This window comes from Chiloscyllium plagiosum, chromosome 27 (genome assembly GCF_004010195.1).
Source record: "Chiloscyllium plagiosum isolate BGI_BamShark_2017 chromosome 27, ASM401019v2, whole genome shotgun sequence".
In the NCBI taxonomy this organism is placed as follows: domain Eukaryota; kingdom Metazoa; phylum Chordata; class Chondrichthyes; order Orectolobiformes; family Hemiscylliidae; genus Chiloscyllium; species Chiloscyllium plagiosum.
In genome coordinates, this window is record NC_057736.1 from 12281474 (window position 1) to 12294914 (window position 13441).

At 43.3% G+C, this 13441-nt stretch overlaps 1 long non-coding RNA gene across 1 annotated transcript; it reads left to right on the forward strand.

The window, feature by feature from the left end:
- Positions 1 to 139: 139 nt before the first annotated feature.
- LOC122563547 lies at positions 140 to 12298 on the forward strand. Its single transcript, XR_006315647.1, has 3 exons — positions 140 to 176; positions 9576 to 9779; positions 12164 to 12298. It is a non-coding gene; the product is annotated as an uncharacterized LOC122563547 (long non-coding RNA).
- Positions 12299 to 13441: the final 1143 nt, after the last annotated feature.

The window sequence follows — 13441 nt, forward strand, 5'->3', positions numbered from 1 at the left end:
TTCTGAATTGTGAGACTCTTCAGAAATCCTCATTCTTTCATGATTTATTTTAGTGAAGGTTCTTTCTTTCCTGCCTGCAGCTTCCTGGTGTTTCCTGCCAGTATTGGATATACAGTCAACCAGGGATATGCAGGGGAGTGTCCGGAGTTAAGATGGACTGTCGTCATGCGATTGAGGTACTCACATTAGGCCTCTTCTGACCAGGTTCCCAAAGTAGTTTAAAATTGGACCTTTTCAACTGCTGGAATAAGGAATATGTTTGTGGTTATTACATTTTTTTTGCTTTGTTCTTTCATGGGATGTGGGGTCGCCTGGCAAGATCAGCATTTATTACCCATCCCCAACTGCCTTTGAACTGAGTGGCTTACTCATTTCTTTCAGAGGGTGGTTATGAGTCAACCACATTGCTGTGAGTCTAGAGTCAAATGTAGGCCAGAGCAGTTAAGGATGGCAGATTGCCTTCTTTAAAGGACATGGGTGAAGCAGATGAGTTTTTATAACAATCGATGATAGTTTCATGACCACCATTGTGGGCAATAATTTTGTATTCCGTATTTCATTGACTGAAGTCAAATTCCACTACCTGCCATGGTTGAATTTGAACCATATCTCCAGGGCATTAGCACAGACTCTGATTTCCTAGATCCCATGACATTGCCAATAGGACACCATTGACTGTATAATCCCTGAGGACATGAACTCAAAGAAACTGCAATGATGTGGCATGGCAGGAACTTTGAAAATTATTGTGGATTTTTCCCTGCCTGCTTGAGTTTTATGACGTTTTACTATAACTTCTGAGTCCTATGATCCTGCCCCACCAGCCACCTGACGAAGGAGCAGGGCTCCGAACGCTTGTACTTCCAAATAAACCTGTTGGACTGTAACCTGGTGTTGTGTGGTTTTCACCTTTGTTTGATTTTTGGGGTCCTGATAAATTGCTCTGATTTTATTTTCTTTCAAACTCTATTGTATGTTTATTAAAAATAATTTGGTCAGAGGATGTGGATGTCACTGTCTCAGACACAATTCCTAGTTGCCTTTGAGAAGGTGGTGGTGAGCTGCCTTATTGTACTGTTGCAGTCCATGAATTTTAGGTGTATCCACACTTCGGTTGGGAGAAAGATCCAAGATTTTGACCCAGTGAATGTTAAGAAATGGCAAAAGTGGTTCCACTTTGGATGGTGTGTGGTTTGAAGGGGAACTTGCAGGTGGTGGCTTGTCTTTAGTCATCATAGGTTTGGAAAATGCAATGTAACGAGCATTTCACTTTGGTCAGCCTGCACCAGTTTGGGCTAAAGGTCCTGTCTCCATAAGCCCTGGTGAAATTGTGCCCAGTAGTAATCTCTGTTTAATGTTATGGATTTGACCATATTGGACAAATTTCTTTGGACAAACATCTCATTCATTATATGACCAAGAGACTGATAATACAGAAAACCCATTCCTTGTTTGCCTTTTTAGCATAATCAAATCATCTGTGCCACATTAATATATTAGTTTTCTTGCAAGTTTCACAAGATGTTTGTAAAACTTCCTTCTGTTTTCTGAGGTAGAAGTTTAAGTGACAGTATTTACATTACTGTTGAGAGAATCCGTATACAAGTCTTCCACGATCTAGCTCCTGTAATTAATGCATTAAAATTTCCCCCTCGACGTTACTTAATAAATAATATTCATTGATTCAACTGAAACTGGCAGCATCTGGGGATGGAAAAATAGAATGAACATTTCAGGGTTTTGGCCTTTCATCAGAACGAGAGAAATTAAGTTGGAAATGAAATTGAAGCAAAAAAGCTGAGCATTTCTAGCACTCAGTTTTCATTTCTGCTTTCCAGCGTCTGCAGTATATTTGGTTTTGAACTGAACCAGCTCCTGAAATAGGATGTTGTAATTAGCTACGGTCAAAGAGAGGACAAAGTGATTTTGTGGTTTTAAATCAAAGCGGTCCATGATATTTTTGTGCTAAATAGCCGCACCCTATAACAGCAGCCTCAGCAGCTATCTGACAGCTTTTACATTGAATACCTCTTTCCCCTTGACCTCAATCTCACCACCACTATCAGTAGAGTTAAGTTGGTTATGATGGAGTGACTAGTCAATCACAGAGATGCCTCAAGTGCAGCACCTCCCAACCTTCTCTCCCTGTGAACCCTGTGCCCTCTTGTGAAATTTGAAAATAGTCATGACTCCTCAGTCAGAACTGAGGAAGCAAAAGGACAGCTGTTTTGTTATTATAACTTGGTCAGAGCTTCTCAGTGAGCATCGTTACCTCGGAGTTGATAACCATAAAATTTTAACTTGTGACCCCGCAGGAGTAAGAAAGAATACGTGTGTGCAATCACAGTGATCTAAACCAGCACGGTGCACAATACCGTCACGGTGCACAATACCGTCACTGTGTGCTATACAGTCACAGCGTGCTTTACACTCAGTGTACTGTACAGTCATGGTGTACGAGACAATCAGTGTACACTATACACTCATTGTATACTATACAGTCATGGTGTGCTATACACTCACAATACACTATACAGCCACAGTGAACTATACACTCAGTGAATTTTACAGTCACGGTGAACTATACAGTCACGGTGAACTATACAGTCACGGTGAACTATACAGTCACGGTGAACTATACAGTCAGGGTGTACTATACAGTCATGGTGAACTATACAGTCACAGTGAACTGTACAGTCACAGTGAACTATACAGTTATGGTGTACTATACATGCATGATGAACTAAATTGAGGTCCCAACTCTCACTTTGGGAAACCCTCCCCAGGTGCCTTTTGATCTAAGGGTAACTGAATTCTCTGACAGTTTTACGTTTATGGTACACTATACAATCACTGAGTACTATACACTCATGGTAAACTATACAATCACAGTCAACTGTACAATCACAGAGTACTGTACACTCACAGTACACTTACCCAGGCACAGTGAACTATACAATCACGGTGAATTATACAATCACAGTGCATTATACAAACACGGTGAACTATACACTCACAGTACACTATACAGTCACGGTGAACTGAACACTCATGTTACACAATACAGTCACAGTGAACTATACAGTCATGGTCAACTATATAGTCACAGTGAAGTACGCATTCACGGTACACTATACAATCACGGTGAACTACACAATCACGGTGAACTATACAATCATGGTAAGCAATACAGTCATGGTGAACTACACAATCACAGTACACTACACAAGCATGGTCAACTATACAATCACGATGAACTATACAATCATGGTGAACTATACTGGGTATCGGGTCCTTCGTTTTGGTGTCAACAAACACATAGACCTGGACCCAATATACCGGCCACTACAGCGGACAGCTGAAACTGACAACCGGAAGCGGCAGGGACAGGCCACAATAAATGCCGGAGGAAACACCACAAAAGCGCTTCACAGGAGGCTCCCAAGCACTGAGGATGTCACCTAGATAGGGGACGAAACGTTTTGCAACAAAAACTTCCAGCTCGGCGAACAGAACCACATCAACGAGCACCCGAGCTACAAATCTTCTCACAAACTTTGATCACTGTGTACTATACAGATACAGTATGCTATATAGTCACAGTGTACAATACAGTCATGGCAAACAATGCAGTCACAGTGAACTACACAATTATGGTGTACTACACATGCACTGTGAACTAACTTGAGGTTCCAACTCTCACTTTGGGAAACCCTCCCCTGATGTGTTTTGATCTATGGATAACTGAATTCTCTGACAGTTTTCTCTAATGTAGAAGATATTTAGCTTGGATGGCATCGGATAATCTGTCAAATGTCTCCATGTTGGCTTAAGAAAAATGCATTAACAATTCCCTGTCCCCCTAATGGAATATCCAGCTTCTGTGTATGTGAAAGGTTCCTCTATGTCAGCACAGCAGCATATTGAACACCAAAGCAGAAATAAACAAGGGAAAGTTATCAGCTGACGTTAGTTATCACACCCACCAGACGCTGCACCGCCTCCTGAATATTTTTCCATCGTCCCACATAGCTGGAACTTAGACCAGACCAAAACATTTGCAACTCCTGACTTTGAATCCAAAGAGAATTATAAAATCACCAAATTTCTTTAGCAATATCTTCCTTTGTGCTGCATTATTAGGAATGCAGCAAAAAAAGTGGTTGTGTGTGATTGGCAGCAAGCGTGTGCAATCAATATGAAACGACAGTAATACTTCCAGGCATAGATTGTGTTTTATTCCTGGTGAAAGGCCCTGACAGTATAATCAGCCTTCCAAATTTAATTCATTTTTGCATGATTAGCTCCTGAGTGACCCTGAAAAATAGTACAGATGGGTATTCTAATTTTTTTGTCATATTACTGTTAAATTACTGTATCTTTGTGGAGATATTACTACATAGAGATATGAAAGCGGGAGTAAGAATGAATGAGGGTGTGCGATCACAGTAAATGATACACTCCTGGTACACGATACAATCACAGTGACCTATCACAGTGTACTAAACACTCACAGTGAACTACACAGTCACACTGAAACAGAGTCATGGTGAACTATACAGTCGCAGGTATCTATACAGCCACGGTGTACTATACAGTCAGGGTGTACTAAACACACAGTGAATGATACAGTCATGCTGAAGTATAGAGTCACTAAGAGAAAGTGAGGACTGCAAATGCTGGAGATCAGAGTCGAAAATCATCATTACTGATGACAGGCTTATGCTCGAAACGTCGATTCTCCTGCTCCTTGGATGCCATCTGACCAGCTATGCTTTTCCAGTGCCACACTTTTTGACTCAGTCACAAAGAAATATACAAACATGGTGAACTACACACTCACCGCGAACTACACACTCACCGCGAACTACACACTCACCGCGAACTACACACTCAGTGTCCTCTATAAGGCTGCCTTTGTGGACTGCATAGTACGTAGTTGTTCACCATTTGAATTTGTTAGTATTCTCTCCCAATGCATTTGATCAGATTCAAAACCCGCACAACATCGGGTTGTGGTCCAACAGTTTTATTGAAACCTGGTGTTGTGTGATTTTTGACTTTGTCCATCCCGGCTCAACGCCGGCACCGCCACATCATTTGATCAGATTGACATTGCACAAGGTGATCCATGCTGAGTGTATTCTGTTCCAGTGCATGATACGATGAAGATATTCTCTGGATGCTACATGTTTGGAAGCCTTATAGCCCTCCACCATTCAGGAATGTGGTACAACATTGATGGGCCAAAGAGCCTCTTTCATAATGTATGATTCCATGATTTTATGTCTGTGATAAGATCATGACCTATCTTCAACCTCAATTGAATATGCCTGGATTACTGATTCAGCGGCACCAATAGATGTCTGCCAGTGGATATCAATGCTATATGTTTGCCCCCGTCTTCAATTGTTCTTATGAGAGTGGAGGGACTGGAGCAGAAAATGTGCAAGCCTGAGAGTGAAGTATTTGCTCAGATGGGAAATTGAGAGAGTTCAGAAAAGTCAAGAAGGAAAGAAATGGAAAGTAGTCAGATTCCATTAAATAAGTGCATTAAGACACAAGAATGAGCCAAGAGTTGGAAGCGTAATAGCCCTCAAATCTGCTCCACCATTCAGGAATGTGGTACAATAATCGATGAGCCAAAGGGCTTCTTCCATAATGTCTGATTCCACGATTTTATGTTTGTGATAAGATCATAACCAATCTTCAATCTCAGTTCAATATGCTTGCTTTATCTCCATGACCCTTAATTCCCTGATCTCTGCCTTGAAAGCAGTCAACCTGTTGGCATTCACGATTCCTTCTTGTAGAGAATTCCAAAGATTTGCAGCCTTTCCAAAGAATACCTTTCTCTGCATCTATGTAACAAACAGCTGACTGCATGTCCTGAAACTTCAATCACTTAGTTCAATATTCTCCAATCCAGAAGACCATAAAACACAGGATTAGGCCATTCAGCCCTCAAGTCTGCTCCCCTATTCATTGAGATCATGGCTGATCTAATAACTCCCAACTCCACTTTCTTGCTTTTTCCTCATAAACCTTACTCATCTTTTTGATTAAAGATAGTCTACCTCCACTTTGAATACGCTTAGTGACAGCCTCAACATTCTTTGGTAAAGAATTCTACAAAGTCACTATGTTCTGAGAGAAGAAATTCCTCCTTATCTCTGTTTAAATGTGTCACCCCTCATTCTGAGATTACGTCCTCAGGTCTGAGGCTCTCCCACAATGGGGAATAGGCTTTCCATATTCCCCCTGTCAAGTCTCTTCTCCCCAGAAGACAATCCCTCATACCTGGTATCAGCCGAGTGAAATGTCTCTGGACTGCCAGTACATCTTTCCTTAGATAACGGACGCACAACTGCTCACTGTACACAAGCTGTTGTCTGACACGTGTTGTGTACAGTTTTAGCAAAACCTCCCCACTTTTATATTGCATTTCCTTTGAAATACAGGCCAACAATCCATTTGCCTTCCCTGTTACCCGCTGAACGTGGATGCTATCTGTATTAAGTAGTGGATGAAGACTTTGGCCAGGGGAAACAGTCCCTCAGCATCTCCTCTGTCAACCTCTCTCAGAATTTGAAATGTTTCAATGAGATCACCTCTCATTTTTCCAATCCTGAGAATATAGACACCACCCCATTCTACTCAATGTAATAGGCCATTTACTAACCTCACCTTGAGCCAGTAAGGCTCCACGTAGAATCCCTATTGTGTGGAAAGAGGCCATTTGGCCCATTGAATCTGCACCAACCCTCCAAACCCCTGACTCTATCCCTGTGTTTACCATGGCTAATTCAACTAATGTGTACATCTTTGGACTATGGGTGGAAACCTGAGCACCCAGAAGAAACCCTCACAGACACAGTGAGAACATGCACACAGTCATCCCAAGGTGGAATCAAACCCAGGTCCCTGGTGCAGTGAGGCAGCAGGGCTAACCACTGAGTCACCATACTGCCCAATTAATTATAAAATGTGCTAAAGCTACAGTGTAAAACCAGCTGGGTTTATCATCGCTGTTTGCAAGCTTGTACAACAGGCAAGAGCGCTCATGTGTGGATATAGGACGAGGACTCAACTTGTGGTAGTGCCTCCCATGAATGAATAATACAAGCTGCTTAATGTTTATGCTTGTATCTAAACAATGATCACTTGGGTAAGGCATCAGAGGACAATGGTGAGCATGAGACCGATATCTGCTCATGAGAGATTAAGAAAGTTGGGATAGAAATGTATGGCTTTCCTAATTAATAAACTGCAATCCACCTTCCTATTAAGTAACATAAGAACATATGCAACAAGAGCAAGGTTAAGCCAATTGGCCCATCAAGTCTGCTGTGCTATTCAGTAAGGTCATGGCTGGTCTGCAGCACCAACATTGCTTTTGCATCCTGTCCCCAAATCCATCGATCCTTTCAACATCCCAAAATCTATTGATCTCCTTCTTGAATATACTTATTAACTGAGGATCTGTGACCCTCTAGGATAGAGAATGTCAGTGACATTGAGCTCTCCCTCAAGTCTCTCCTCATGGCTGATCATGAGTCAATGTCCCATCTTTCAGATGTTTAGGAATTTTTCAAACATTGTCCAGTGAAAATGATCATGGTTAATCTTACAGATAATGTGAATATTTTTAATCATGCTGATGACTTCGGGATTGTATAAAACGTGTTTGGCTCAATTTTGTAAAGTAACTCACTGGATGAGCATATAAAGAATGACAAGCAGTGAAAGATACTGACAGCTGCCTTCTGATTGGTTGAGCAGTAATGTTAAGAATCTGTAAATGCCAGGATAGCAGAAAAGAAATATGACCTTCAGAGCCTGCAACCAGAAAGCACACATTTCTCTCTCTCTCTCTCTTCCTGTGAGAAAAAATACAGGAAAACCAAGAAAGTGTAAAAGAAAGAATTCTAAAACAAGAAACATATATATAAAAGCAAATTACTGCGGACACTGGAATCTGAAACAAAAAGAAAATGCTGGAAAATATTAACAGGTCTGGCAGCATCTGTAAGGAGAGAAAAGAGCTGACGTTGAGTCCAACTGACTCTTTGTCAAAGCTTTTCTCTCCTTACAGCTGCTGCCAGACCTGCTGAGATTTTCCAGCATTTTCTCTTTTGGTTCAAGAAACATATAGGTCTACCTGATCAATCAATAAACCAAAAAACAGCAGTCATTCTGCAGACAACAGCATGTCATTGTTGCTAAAAATCAAAAGAACTGTGAGAAAATAACTTTGTACCTTGTGGTCTGGATTTTTACCTTTGGAATTTTGTTTACCCTGTTTATGTTCTCCTTCTATCTGTCCTTTGACTCCCTGAACCAGGATTGAGTGTGTGGTGCATTTGGGAGTTTTGAAGGAATACTGTTTACGAAGTACAGTAGCAGGTTAGCAGCCCTTTCTTTTCGCTGCTTTTTTGCTAAACTGGAGCATACCTACTCAGACTCAGGGAGGATATGCAAACTCTAGACAGTCACCTGAGGTTAGAATCGAACCTAGGCCTGGTGCTGCAAAGTTGTAGTGCTAACCACTGAGCCACCATGCTTGCAGTAGAGTTAGGTTTTGGGCTGCGGTGCCGTTACAGCAGTATGAACTCCGACCTGTCCTAGGCTGCTAAAAGGTCTCCATGGCCCAATGAAATCTGCTCAGTATCTTAGTTAATATTTTTATCCCTCAACTAGGATCACTGCACAAACAGATTCCCTCGTCGTTTTTCACATTGCACAAACTTGCTATATGCAGCTTGGTAGCTGTACCTCCTACATCACCATCATGACTAGACTTTAACATAGTGCTTTGTTGGGCTGCAAAGAGCCAGGGATGTACAGAGATTATGCAAGGTCTTTCTTTCTTTAGCTTTTATCAAGCTCCAAATTCTTGAACATCGACACTTATGCCCAAAAGCCCAAAAGTACTTTTTATTGTATTCAGTAGCATGTGTCATCCAGACAGACAATTTGGATCCTTCCTGATCTCAGCTTGATAGCAAAACACATTAAATCTGAGCTGAATGCTGCTGAATAAAAAGTGTTCGTGCCTCCTCCAGCTGAAAGTGCAGCCAATGACTTTGTGCCAGCTTAACATTTCTTCCACGTGGCCATAAAAAAAATACATCTGAAATCTGGAGCAATCAGTGGGGTTTACTTTTTCTTCAGTGTGATCATCATCTTGCCTGCTTCTTTTATACAGTTTAAAGTCAGCCTGTAATTTCCGCAGTTGCTGGACCCAGAAACTGTTTCATATTGTTTTCACATACTTTGTAGACTCCAATGCCCAGACAGTAGGACTCATACATCTCAGAATGAAGCCATTCAGCCCATCAGTGCTAGTCAGTAAAAGGTTATTCAACATAATCTCACCGTCCTGTATTAGCTCTGCAGCTGGCATGATTTCATGTCTGCAAAACATTAAACTGCTCAGGAGTCTAATTAGTAAGATTTTCTTTTTAAATCCATACTTTGGGGCTAATTCTATGACAGGGAAGGGTGACCTTATGAACTAATTTTTTTCTCTCTTAGTTTGTTTTCCTTCTTTATTCTTGCCTCCCGTCCCTAAGCCTCGAGTAAAGTCATCGCAGACTCCTGGCCTCACTGTGGACTCCCAGCCTCAGCATGGACTCCTGGCTTCAAGGTGAATCCAAAGCTGATTCCTGGTCTTGATAGCCTCAGGTGAATCCCAGGGCATTCTGAACGTGAGGCCTGGTGCAGTCTGGAGGTGAGACCCAGCGTGGTCGGGAGGCAAGGCCCAGTATGGGCTGGAGGTGAGTCCTGGCACAATCTGGAGGTGAAACCCAGTGAGTTCTGGAGTTGAGGCCCAGTGTGATCTGGAGGGAAGGTCCAGTGTGGTCTGGAGGGAAAGTCTGACACAGTCCAGAGGTGAGACCCAATGTGGTCGGGAGGTGAAGCCCAGTGAGTTCTGGAGGTGAGGCCCGGTGCAGTCTGGAGATGAGGCCCAGTGCAGTCTGGAGATGAGGCCCAGTGCAGTCTGGAGATGAGGCCCAGTGCAGTCTGGAGGGGAGGCCCAGTGCAGTCTGGAGGGGAGGCCCAGTGCAGTCTGGAGGGGAGGCCCAGTGCAGTCTGGAGGGGAGGCCCAGTGCAGTCTGGAGGGGAGGCCCAGTGCAGTCTGGAGGGGAGGCCCAGTGCAGTCTGGAGGGGAGGCCCAGTGCAGTCTGGAGGGGAGGCCCAGTGCAGTCTGGAGGGGAGGCCCAGTGCAGTCTGGAGGGGAGGCCCAGTGCAGTCTGAACGGGAGGCCCAGTGCAGTCTGAACGGGAGGCCCAGTGCAGTCTGAACGGGAGGCCCAGTGCAGTCTGAACGGGAGGCCCAGTGCAGTCTGAATGGGAGGCCCAGTGTGGTTTTGAGATGAGGCCTGACGCAGTCTGGAGGTGAGGCCCAGTGCGGTCTGGAGGTGAAGCCCAGTGTGATCTGGAGGGGAGGCACAGTGCAGTCTGGGAGGCAAGGGCAAGTGCGGTCTGGAGGCGAGGCCTGCGCTGACTGGAGGCGAGGCCCAGTGCAGTCTGGAGGTGAGGCCCAGTGTGGTCTGGGAGGCGAGGGCAAGTACGGTTTGGAGGTGAGGCCTGATGCTGTCTGGAGGTGAGGTCCAATGAATTCTGGAGGTACCAGGATGTCTGATATTCTGAACTTATTATTTCTTTATTTTTTCTAATTTATTCCTATGATTTTGTATTTTAGTTGACTTGGGCAGTTGGGTGGGAGTGGGCAGGGCACTTTCTACAGAAGTTTATAAAATTATGGGAACCCAGAGGGAAATAGCAGTTACAAGAAGTTGTACTGGACCAATGCTCTGAGCTACACAGGGCAAGTCAGAGCAGAATGTGCCATTCGTAAGTTTTGCTGGGTTTTCTCCCCCTGTGAATTGGGTGTTACTATTATCGGGGGTTCCTTTTCAAACTGACTGTTCTGAAAAACCCACCTCCAACACTTATTCACCTCACATTAGAGTTCATACTTTCTTGTTCATTGGGCATTCCTGCAGTACCAGTAGTGCCCACAAGAGGCAGAGGCCCCACAATTAGGCAATGTAGCTCACCCACAGCATGTACAGTGTAATGGTGAGGGAGATCTTTGGGAGTCACTGACTCTAACTTCTTCCTTCCAAGGAGGTGGTAAGCAATCTGTCTCCTGTGATCTAGTGGAGCCCACTGGGAAAGAGCTGTCACCTTTAAATCTTAGATTCCCAAATGCTCTATACCTCTGGTGTGCTCATTCCTCACCTGAGCCTGTTGTAGACATTAACAGAGATTCTTATGAATGATCAACAGCTCCATGATTATTGTGTCTCACGTCTACCAGGTGGCTCGATGAATATTGGCTTCTGGGATCTGGTCATTCCTGTGTTTCTAAGTAGTTGATGACATGCAGTAGAATCATAGAATATCTACAGCATAGAAAGAGTCCATTTGGCCCATCGAGTCAGCACTGCCCTTCTGAAGAGCATCCCACCCAGACACACCCCTCCACCCTAACCCTGTTACCTCATATTTACCATTGTTAATCCACCTAGCGTACACATTCCTGGAGATTACTGGGTAATTTAGCCTGGCCAATCTACCTAACTTGCAGAACTTAGGTCTGTGGGAGGAAACTGGAGCACCCAGAGGAAACCCCACGCAGGCAATGGGGGATTACATGCAAACTCCACACTGAATTCATCCAAGGCTGGAATTGAACCTAGGTCCCTGGTGCTGTGAGGCAGCAGTGCCAACCACTGAGCCACTGTGTCGCTCCAAAATACTGTACCACCTCTTCACATTCTCTGCCAGATACGCATCATGCTGTGTGGCATATTACCAATTGCTAGTATGCTCACAGGAAGGGCGATTAAACATGACACTGGCAACGAGACATCATTTACACAAGCCATGGGTTCACTGCAATCTAATGAGTGAAATACACAGACAATATCAGGGCAGGAGGCAAGCTTGCAATGCCTGATGTTAAACACAATGATTAACTTCTTTTGCCTTTCTCCACTCACTACGTGGCAGACATCTCTATCCAGGATTATATATCCCTTTACAACACAGTGTTGATGTTTATATCAATGTTATCAAGATTGGTGTTACTGGATCATGGTTACTGACGTGGCACTGTCTCAACATCCATTTCCTTTCCTTTCACCTCCCAGGCTATGGAAAATCAATAAACAGCTTAAATCTTGAGAATGGAAGATTCCCTGCTGTTGCACACAGCCAGCCCCATGTTGTCCATGGGATGCACGTGTACATTCAGATAACTAGAGAACGGCTCTGTAAAAATAAACAAGGCGGCTTAAAACAGTGTTTTTCTGAGTTTGGTATATCTATTCAGATGTTGCTGTCTTTATACTTCAGAGCTGATCTTGCTGAGGTTGATCTCACCTAGCGCACACCCTGTGCAATGTAACCTGTGTGCTTATGTCTTTTTACAACCTGTGATCTGTACATCCTTGCTCACTATGATCTGCCTCTACTGGTCGTAAACAAAGCTTTTCACTGTACTTTGGTACGTGTGACAACAAATCAATTAATCAATTGATGGGGCTCTGTCATAATGCTAGAGGAAGAGGGAGGATCTGTACCAATACTCATTCTGACAGTAACAAAATGATGCAAAGAACAACTTGCATTTATATAGCACCTTTCAGGACCACAGGTTGTCCCAAAGGGCTTTGTGCCCGCTCTTGAAGAATAATTGCTGTTGTAGGGTCATCAGAACATGGCAGTTAATCTGTGCACAACAATCTCCCACAGACAGCAACATGATAACAAGCTGCTGATTGGTTTTTGCAATATTGTTGGAAGGATTATTATTGGCCAGGACTTCTCCAGGATAATGTAGCGTTTCACTGTAACCATTCCAACATGTCTTTTTGTAAAGAAATAGTTTCAATTTTGGGTGACAGTTACATTCGAACCATTTGAAAAGGTTTGCAACATCCTTGGTTCGGGTCAGATATGATTCCAGGAAGAACAACACCAGGCGGATGTGAGGATAAGGGAAAGGGGACACGATAATCCTCTCCTGAACTTTACTGTTGAGTGCTACTAGTAAAAAAAAATGACATCTAGCAACAAATTCTTTAGAATTAGTTATATTTTAAAGTCTGATCAGAGCTCTGTCATTTATTGCTTCTGACCTGAATCTTGAAATTCCTAGCATTATTCAGTCTGCTTCCACTCAATCATTAATAACATGTATTTTTGTTTACTTCGCAACAAGTAAACTGTTGTTAAAACAGTGTTTTTCTGAGTTTGGTATATCCATTCAGATGTTGCTGTCTTTATACTTCAGAGCTGATCTTGCTGAGGTTGATCTCACCTAGCGCACACCCAGTGCAATGTAACCTGTGTGCCTCTGTCTAAGTCTTTTTACAACCTGTGATCTGTATATCCTTGCTCACTATGATCTGCCTCTACTGGTCGTA